The sequence below is a fragment of the Pinus tabuliformis genome, chromosome 4_1 (genome assembly GCF_031772625.1).
Source record: "Pinus tabuliformis cultivar Carrire ecotype Pingquan chromosome 4_1, CPIR1, whole genome shotgun sequence".
Taxonomy (NCBI): Eukaryota; Viridiplantae; Streptophyta; class Pinopsida; order Pinales; family Pinaceae; genus Pinus; species Pinus tabuliformis.
The window spans coordinates 667,985,734-667,993,914 of NC_142303.1; the positions used below are offsets into that span (position 1 = coordinate 667,985,734).

Genomic DNA, 8,181 nt, shown 5'->3' on the forward strand with positions numbered 1-8,181 from the left:
GACATTGAGCTCATGCCTCAGCACCAAGAAGTCACTCCACTAGCTTCACCAGATCCGGAAGCAGAGCAAGTACCAAGCGATCAAGGAGACACTGAAATCCTTGAGGACAATTCAGAAGCGAACATGCACAACATATCTTTCGACGAGTCACAACATAGAGTTGTGTAGTTGTGCAGAGTGCCCACTTCGGATGTCCATGTATCTCCTACGCAGTTTGAAGAGCAAGTGATTATGTCTGATGTGCGTAGACATCCCACTGCATTGGCCAATGCCATCAAAGCATATGTCGAAGCCACTAGCTCGAGTGTTAGATTCTTGATAGCTAAGAACGAGCGCATGGCTAAGGAGTTACAAGCAGCGAAGCTGGGAGAAGAGCAAGTTACAGCATCTGCTAGAGCAGAGTTGAGGAAAGCGATACTTGAAGAAGTATCGTCTCTCGAGACAGTCATGCAGAAGTTGTACTTCAAGTTCGTCACTATGCATAAGTCGATTGTCCATCTTAAAGGATGGCAACAACATTGTGCTAGGAGAGCACGCATCTTGATGGACATACACACTGTTGTCAATCACATGCAAATATGGACAATGAGGTACAAGGGAGCCCCATTGCACTTGCCAAAGATGATGAAGCCAAAGGCAGTGGAGTTGAAGGCACGCATCCGGAGTCAAATTCAGAACTATGAAGAACTCCCGCAGCTCATCACCAACTTGCAGGCTTCACATGCATGGGTGTTCAAGAGCATGGATGTCATTGTGTGCACGCATGTGATCGTATCCATTGGCACACCCACCGAGGCAAAGACAAAGAACCAAGTCCAACTGAAGTTGGATATGTACTTTGATTAGTTGATGTGCATAGCTACTAGCACAAACTTGCACATGAGCACAGACACTATGCACCAGTATGTTGTTGGTCCGGCCGCACTCAAGACCATGATGCACATGTTATTCGACGAGTTGAACAGAGGTGCCAAATCAATGTACCCGAATGCAACTGAGGCAAGAGTTCGCTTTCAAAATGTTTTCACCACATAGCACGCGGACACCATAACAGACTACCAAGCTTGGCATTAGTTTGCCACCGTCAATCATTGAGAGGATGTTGAAGAGTTAGTCTTCCCACAACTGTCTGAGTCTTAGTGATGTCTTGCATGGCTTACTCAAGCCTATTTTTGTCTCACATGGGTACATGTGAAGATTGTAATGTAAACATGTTGTAAAAGTGAAAGACCAAGTGTCAATAGTAGAATGTAACAGTTATGTGTACGTTGAAGAGTCATGAGGATAGGTGAAGAGTCACAAAGGGGAATGTCAAGGGTGACCCCACCCTTTTCTATTTATAGAACCTCATAACTCATTGTACAGACTTTTGGGAGCCAAATTTCCTATAGGTATAACTTAGAGAAAGCTTGGAGCCTATTGTAACAAGCCTTGGCTTCTCCACAGTGCAGAGCTAGTACATCTCTTTGGAGGAGCAAGTGGCAGTGACTGTAATGTTCCGCTATTGGGGTTAGTGGTTGTCATGGTTGTATGTATGATTGAATCTTTCACTCTTTTCATATAACACAACCAACATGTTTCATGCATATGTTGTTATTGTAGTTCGACTATCCTGGTTACATTAATGATGTATCTAGCTGTAATTTACACATGTATGTATGGACTATTCCGTATGTGTTTGTATGAATCATATCGAAGCGTGTTGTTGATATAATTCATCACTTTGGATCGTCAGCTATCCTGCTTTCCATCTCGTGATGTCTTTATGCTCGTGTGTTCCCTTTCAAGCTGCGTGCTATCACATGTAAGCCTTTCATGCACCTTCTTTGACTTGCTGTAAGGTCACACCCTTGCTACCAACAAGGACATCTTACTTACCTCTGCGCGCAACTGCAGTCAAGGCGATACCGTACTACCCACTATTGGGACTCCTACTCCAAACAGTCTGAGGTCCGGTTGTGACTTCTTACCGAGGAGATCCCCTGACATGTTGGAGGGTCCGACACTGTCAACGCACCTAAAAGAAAGGTTGCAAGCTCTACAAAAGAAAACCAAGGCCTTGACATGTGGATATTTTGTAGTAATGGAGAAGGTACCAAGAATGCTTACAAACTCAATATGCCTCCTTATATGTGCATTTACTAACAAATGTAAAGAACTTGAAATTCTAGGAATCATACACATTCAATGAAGACAAAGACGACCAAATCTTATCTTCCATAGAAGATATGGCAATGAATGCACATGCAGAATCAAAGGGAAATGCTTTTAACAAAAGAAGGTAAGAGCAACAAGAAGGGTCAATGATAAATTTGGCACGTGGGATTGAAGCGACAACTACCAGCGAAGGTCAAATGGTACTCAAAAGAGAAAGTTGAATGATCATTTCCTCATCTCCTTCAAAACTAAAGCTTTTGGAGCCCAAAAGCCTCCTAAAATGTGGAGGGATGATCTAGAATGGTTTACATAGTTGTTATATAACTTCATTGATATTTGGAAAGATGATGACAAAATTTAAGACATAAAGGTGACACTTTGGGTTAGCAAGTTAGATGTAAAACACCCAACCCACAAAATATAACTAAACCTCCATTTTTAGGTCAAAGAGGTGGTATTTAGGGTCTCTAAGCTTGAGGACTATTACCCTGGAGGCACTCACTGTATTATTTGCATAAATTCATTTTCAATAGTGGGTCATTTTCCTCAAATGAAATCCATATACAAAAGTTATACCCTTAGAAAAGTTATGATCTAATTATTCCTTGTAAATCCGTGTCGCAACCATATTAGTTCACCATGTTCCACCCAAGAATAGTTAGTAATGTATGTAAATACACTAAACACCTCTGGAGGCATCATGAGAGTCCAAAGCAGTAAGCCTAATGACCAAGAAAGGATGTTAAAACCTTGATTGAAAAGAGGGCAAGAGGTTCAACGCCTATTTTAATGGTTATGTTTCAACACAAATAAACAGTGTGTGCATCGTGTGTGGCTTTTCTACTGTAGTTATGTTCTATATAATAGCGGTTGACGATCCCATATGGTGTGTGTTATTTTTTCATCTCACCAGTAAAAGATGCAAAAAGGGTAGTCACACAATTAAGCATAAGCTCACTGTAAACCATTTATAACGAGTCGCCCACTGGAATATTCAGGGCAGTTTAGAGATCAAATATTGACACTGCCATAATCCAATAATCCAATATTGATATTTTCAGAACACCGATATTGACCTATTTTCATAAAGGTTTGGACAAAAATTAGGCCAAATTTAAGGCGAAGGGCATTGGATCTGAATAGTGTTATATGCTTTTGAAACAAGCGTGTGGGTTGTCTAGAATTACATCTTGGTGCAGGAAAACAATTGTAAGATTACTTTTAGTATTATGAATATGACTGGCCGATTCATTAGCCTGTCATTTTAAACTGATTTTTAGAAGTTTATCATGGTCACCAAATCCATTTCGACATGTACGCATTGCTTCATATCTAGTTATTGTCTTCTACATCTCTTCACAAAAGGATTCATTGGATCATCTCCTGAACTATATTTAGGGACGTCTCAAGGCTTGAATCCACTTTTTCCAATAAAAAGAAATTATGTTCTTTTGAAATTGCTCCCAGCTAGTATAATATTAAGCAGCTTTAGGCCTTTACAAACAACACATCAATATCTGACAATATATTCAAATAGGCTATAGCCAACAAGAGGAATGAGAAATTAGGCTACAGTCAGTTAACTAAACGAAGCTTTGTATAATGCTGCTTGCCATAGATATGCTCTTCCCTCCACCTTTCTTGTGAGTATGCCATTTTGATGTTTACCCCAACAGAAGTTTAGTGCACTCATTTTAGAGAGTAATTTGTTGAACACCATCATCTACTTGAATATGTAACCTTTCAATGAGCAATGGTTATATTTACTTGCCTTTCATAAGATTCTGAAATCTAGCCATAGCATAATTTCTGGCCCCTGGGCCCTTGTCTATTTACTTCAAACAAAAGTGCAGGCTACTGTTAACCATCATCAAAGCTGTTAGTCCTGACACATTATGATGCTCCATAGAAGAGTTATAGACAAATGCTTCAATGAATGCACATCATTGACAAGTTTCAACCCGTAATGACTACCTAAAATAAAGATCTTGCATAGCCATCTAGCAAGCCAACTTGAGCACCATAAGATTAAACCAAAATATCAAAGAGAAACAATTCTCACATAGATAGGCCTCAATCATAGAATCCAACAAGTTATCATCTTTCCTAGCACAACCATCATTTGATGTTCCATGAACATTGCATACTCTTGGTGCTTATTTGATCTGGGGTTAAGGTGGACCTATGCAGGTCCTATCAAGCAATCAAATTGCCAAGGAATGTATCCATAAAACTGGTAAACAATCCTTGCATTACCTACAATATGGAAACTTTCAAGTTTTAAAAGATGGTTTCAACCCTACGAGAGTAATGCCTTATGTTTTGATAAATGATTATCTTATTCCATACCAACTGAATCTGCAGAAGGATAAAGTTTGAATAATCTTAATCTCTCATTCAACGACTCAACTGCTGATCTCCTTCCCTTCTTTGATGAACCTTTGATCTTGCTGCCCAAATATTTCATAGCAGATTCAAACTGGCACGTTGACTAGTATGCTTATGTTGAAATAAACTCTTTAATAGCAGCATTTTTTTCAACGAAGTCTGCATCCATAATCTGATGAATCTTGCAATTGCATACTATGGCAAACATCAAGTGAGCACGGTCTTCTAAATCTCAGAATAAGGTCACCGCAAAGTCAAGGTTAGCAAGGGAAATTGTCCTCTAACCACGCTCCAAGGCAATGATAATATTTGGCTGCAAACACTGTACAATACAATATATTGAACTAACACCAGAAAAAGGTTTTGCTATATCTATGTGTCCCTTCATGTCACCAATAATCTCCACAAGAGCACATTCCATTCTTGAAATGATGGAAGCGATTAATATCCCTCATGACAATTTCTCGTTCAACAATCAGAGAAATGAATTTGATGGCAGTGTGACAATCATCACATGCTCGTAGGTTCTTGACTATACGGATAGGTGTTTCAGCAGAAGTGTTAATCAGCCCAAAAGCAATTGCCAGCCTTTCACTATGATGAAAGAGAATGGGTTCCTTATGCTCCTCCTCCACATCATGCAGCACACAGTGTGTGTTGGGAACATACCCCTTTTTTCTTATTTGCATAGTTAATTCCTCCAGCTTTGCATAGATCTCTTCACTTTGTGGGTGCAATCTATCTCCTGAGGCAAACATATGAATTTTATTCTTGATTTCAACCCAGCTCTGTCCTAGATCCTTCCTCACACCCCGGTCTTTCATCAATTTTCTTACTTCTGCTACTTCATCCCACCTACCAGCTGCAGCGTAGATGTTAGACAACATTACATAAGTGGCCACATCATATGGTTCCTGCTCAAGAATTCTAGCGGCTGTATATTTTCCCATCTCCACATTACCATGAATTCTACATGCACCAAGCAAGTTACGCCACACCAACGCACTAGGTTCCACCGGCATTCTCTTGATAAAGTCCTCTGCTTCATGTAGGAGCCCAGCCCGACCAAGAAGGTCAACCATACAAGCATAGTGCTCAACTCCTGGCTTAATGCCATAATCTCTAGTCATACAATGGAAAAAGTTCCAACTTTCACCAACAAGGCCTTCATTACTACAAGCAGAGAGAACGGCGACAAAGGTAATGTGGTTTGGTTTCACACCTACAGATTGCATTTTCCGAAAGATCTCAAGGGCCTTCTTGCCACTCCCATGTTGAGAATAACCTGCAATCATTGCAGTCCACGAGACAACATTACGATCAGAGATCTTTTCAAATACTCTATGAGCATCTGCAATGCTCCCAGATTTGGCATACATTGTAAGAAGAGCATTTACCACAGCCACATTCCTCTCAAATCCACTTTTAATAATGTAGGCATGCACAAACTTGCCCTGCTCTAAAACAGCTAGAGTTGCACATACACCTAGGACACTGGTTAAGGTAAATTCATCAGGTTTCGTGCCTTCTCGTTGCATTTGACAAAATAGCCTGAAGGCATTTTCACCATCTCCATGCTGGGTATATCCTCCAATCATTGAATTCCATGAGACAATGTTCCTATCAGGGATCTCATTAAACAGTCTGCATGCATCTTCTACGCATCCACACTTCGCATATACTGAAACAAGAGAATTCCCTACTGTCACATGCGATTCAAATCCGGTAACAATGATATGGGCATGGACCTTCTTGGCCTGTTCTACGCATCCTTTCCCGGCACATGCCTGGAGGACAGTGGCAAATGTGAAATGGTTTGGCTTCACACTTGCCAACAACATCTCAGAAAAGAGACTCACGGCCTCTTCCTCTAGGCCATTCCGAGCATAGCCGGAAAGCATAGCAGTCCATGAGACAATATTCCTATCAGGCATTCCATCAAACACTTTACAGGCATCTTCTATACTCCCACATTTGGCATGCAAAGTAACAAGAGCATTCCCCACCGAGACATTTAAGCCAAATCCTATCTTGATAATGAGGGCAAAGATCTGTTTCCCAGACTGTAAATCTCCGATGTCCGTGCATGCCTTGAGAACACTTGAGAAGATAAGCTGGTCCATCTTAATCCCTTCTCTCTGCATTTGCCCAAATAGTTTCAACGCCTCTTCTCCAACCCCATCCTGGGCATATGCCATAATCAATATGGTCCATGACACTATGTTTCGTTCTAGCATTTCATCAAACACTCGGCGTGCATTCTCCAGAAGACCGCATTTGGTATACATGTTCACAAGGTTGTTCAGCATAACAACTTCTGGATTAATGACAGATTTTAGGTTGTGGGCATGGACCTGCTTACCCCATAAAGGGTATCTCATGCTTATGCATTCAAGCAGAATAGAAACATAGGAATCCAAATCCATGGCTCGTTGATATTTGCAATTAACATTCTCAAATCCTCTAGCTTCCCGTTCGGGTACATGTCTAAGGATTTCTTTGAAACGAACTCCCATTGCCGAATTGCTCAAACTTATGTGATTACCTGTAAACCCAAGTGAATTTGTACGACATGGGATTCGGATGCTAACATATTTGAAAATGCATCTGTCTGCTTTGTGTTCTGCGAATCCGAGAGGACTGTTAAGCTTATTACCAATATCAAATCGCAGTGCAAAGAAACCCATTTCAATTGTTTTATAGTCTCGGGATAATACACAGAGACTTGCTGTCGGACCTTTTTGTCTGCAATTTATCATTCATTGACCCACCATTCTGTTACTTTCCTTTTCCAGTTTGTAAAGAAAGGGGAGATAAACATTTATTTAGATATTTACCTGCTCAATCTGTAGCAGCTTCTGGATTTTTCGTGTACCTGAGTGGGGAGTTTTTATGAATGTTACTGTTTCAAACTCTCCAAATATTGCGCTTCTGAAAAGTTTATACTAATATCTACTTAAAAGGTAAAGATAAAGATATACGTCTATACGTCTAGATGACGAGTTTATTATTATAAAGGTTAATATAATAATAATAATATAATTTCAACTTCACGATGAAGTTAGACATCATATTGGTGTATTAAATTTTTTCATTTGTGAAATAAAACATTCTCTTATGTTTAGCGATTTAATTGCTAAAATTTACATAGACATACGTACTCTATCATTTTTGGATTTTAACATATAACCTCTTAAAATGCAAACAAATTTCAAAATATAATATATATTAATATAATTTTTATAAACCAATTTTAAAATATAATATATAAAATTAAGTTTATTTTATGTTAACTAAATAATCGATTATATTTTTATTATATTTACACCTAACTCTATCTCTACAAATCTATGGCTATTATATAGAATTGATCATCCTATTTGAAACTTACCATTCTTTAAGGGTTAATTGAGTTGTGATTTAGCGATAATGGGAAATTAACTTTATTTTTAATTAAAGTTTAAATTATATTTTTAAAGAGACGGGTCGTCATGTTTGTTGTCGCTTTAAATGGCACCTGCAGCATAAGTGCCTTAGGAGACATAGAAATCTTCCTAGAGATAGCTTTTGGGTTGATTGTAGACCAGTGCCTATGACATGTTAAAGAGAGGAGTGCATGGAAGATTATCTGTGAGG

General features: G+C 39.2%; 1 pseudogene across 2 annotated transcripts; it reads right to left on the minus strand.

The window, feature by feature from the left end:
- Window positions 1-4,063: 4,063 nt before the first annotated feature.
- Window positions 4,064-7,511, minus strand: LOC149177877 (pentatricopeptide repeat-containing protein At2g27610 pseudogene; annotated as a pseudogene). 2 transcript variants are annotated; one of them, XR_016258147.1, is made up of 2 exons: window positions 7,383-7,511; window positions 4,064-7,290 (listed from the first exon to the last, which is right to left on the minus strand). The product of XR_016258147.1 is annotated as a pentatricopeptide repeat-containing protein At2g27610 pseudogene, transcript variant X1 (transcript). The 2 variants fall into 2 exon arrangements; XR_016258148.1 differs by having other exon boundaries at window positions 4,064-7,168; window positions 7,383-7,495.
- Between the last annotated feature and the right edge of the window lie 670 nt (window positions 7,512-8,181).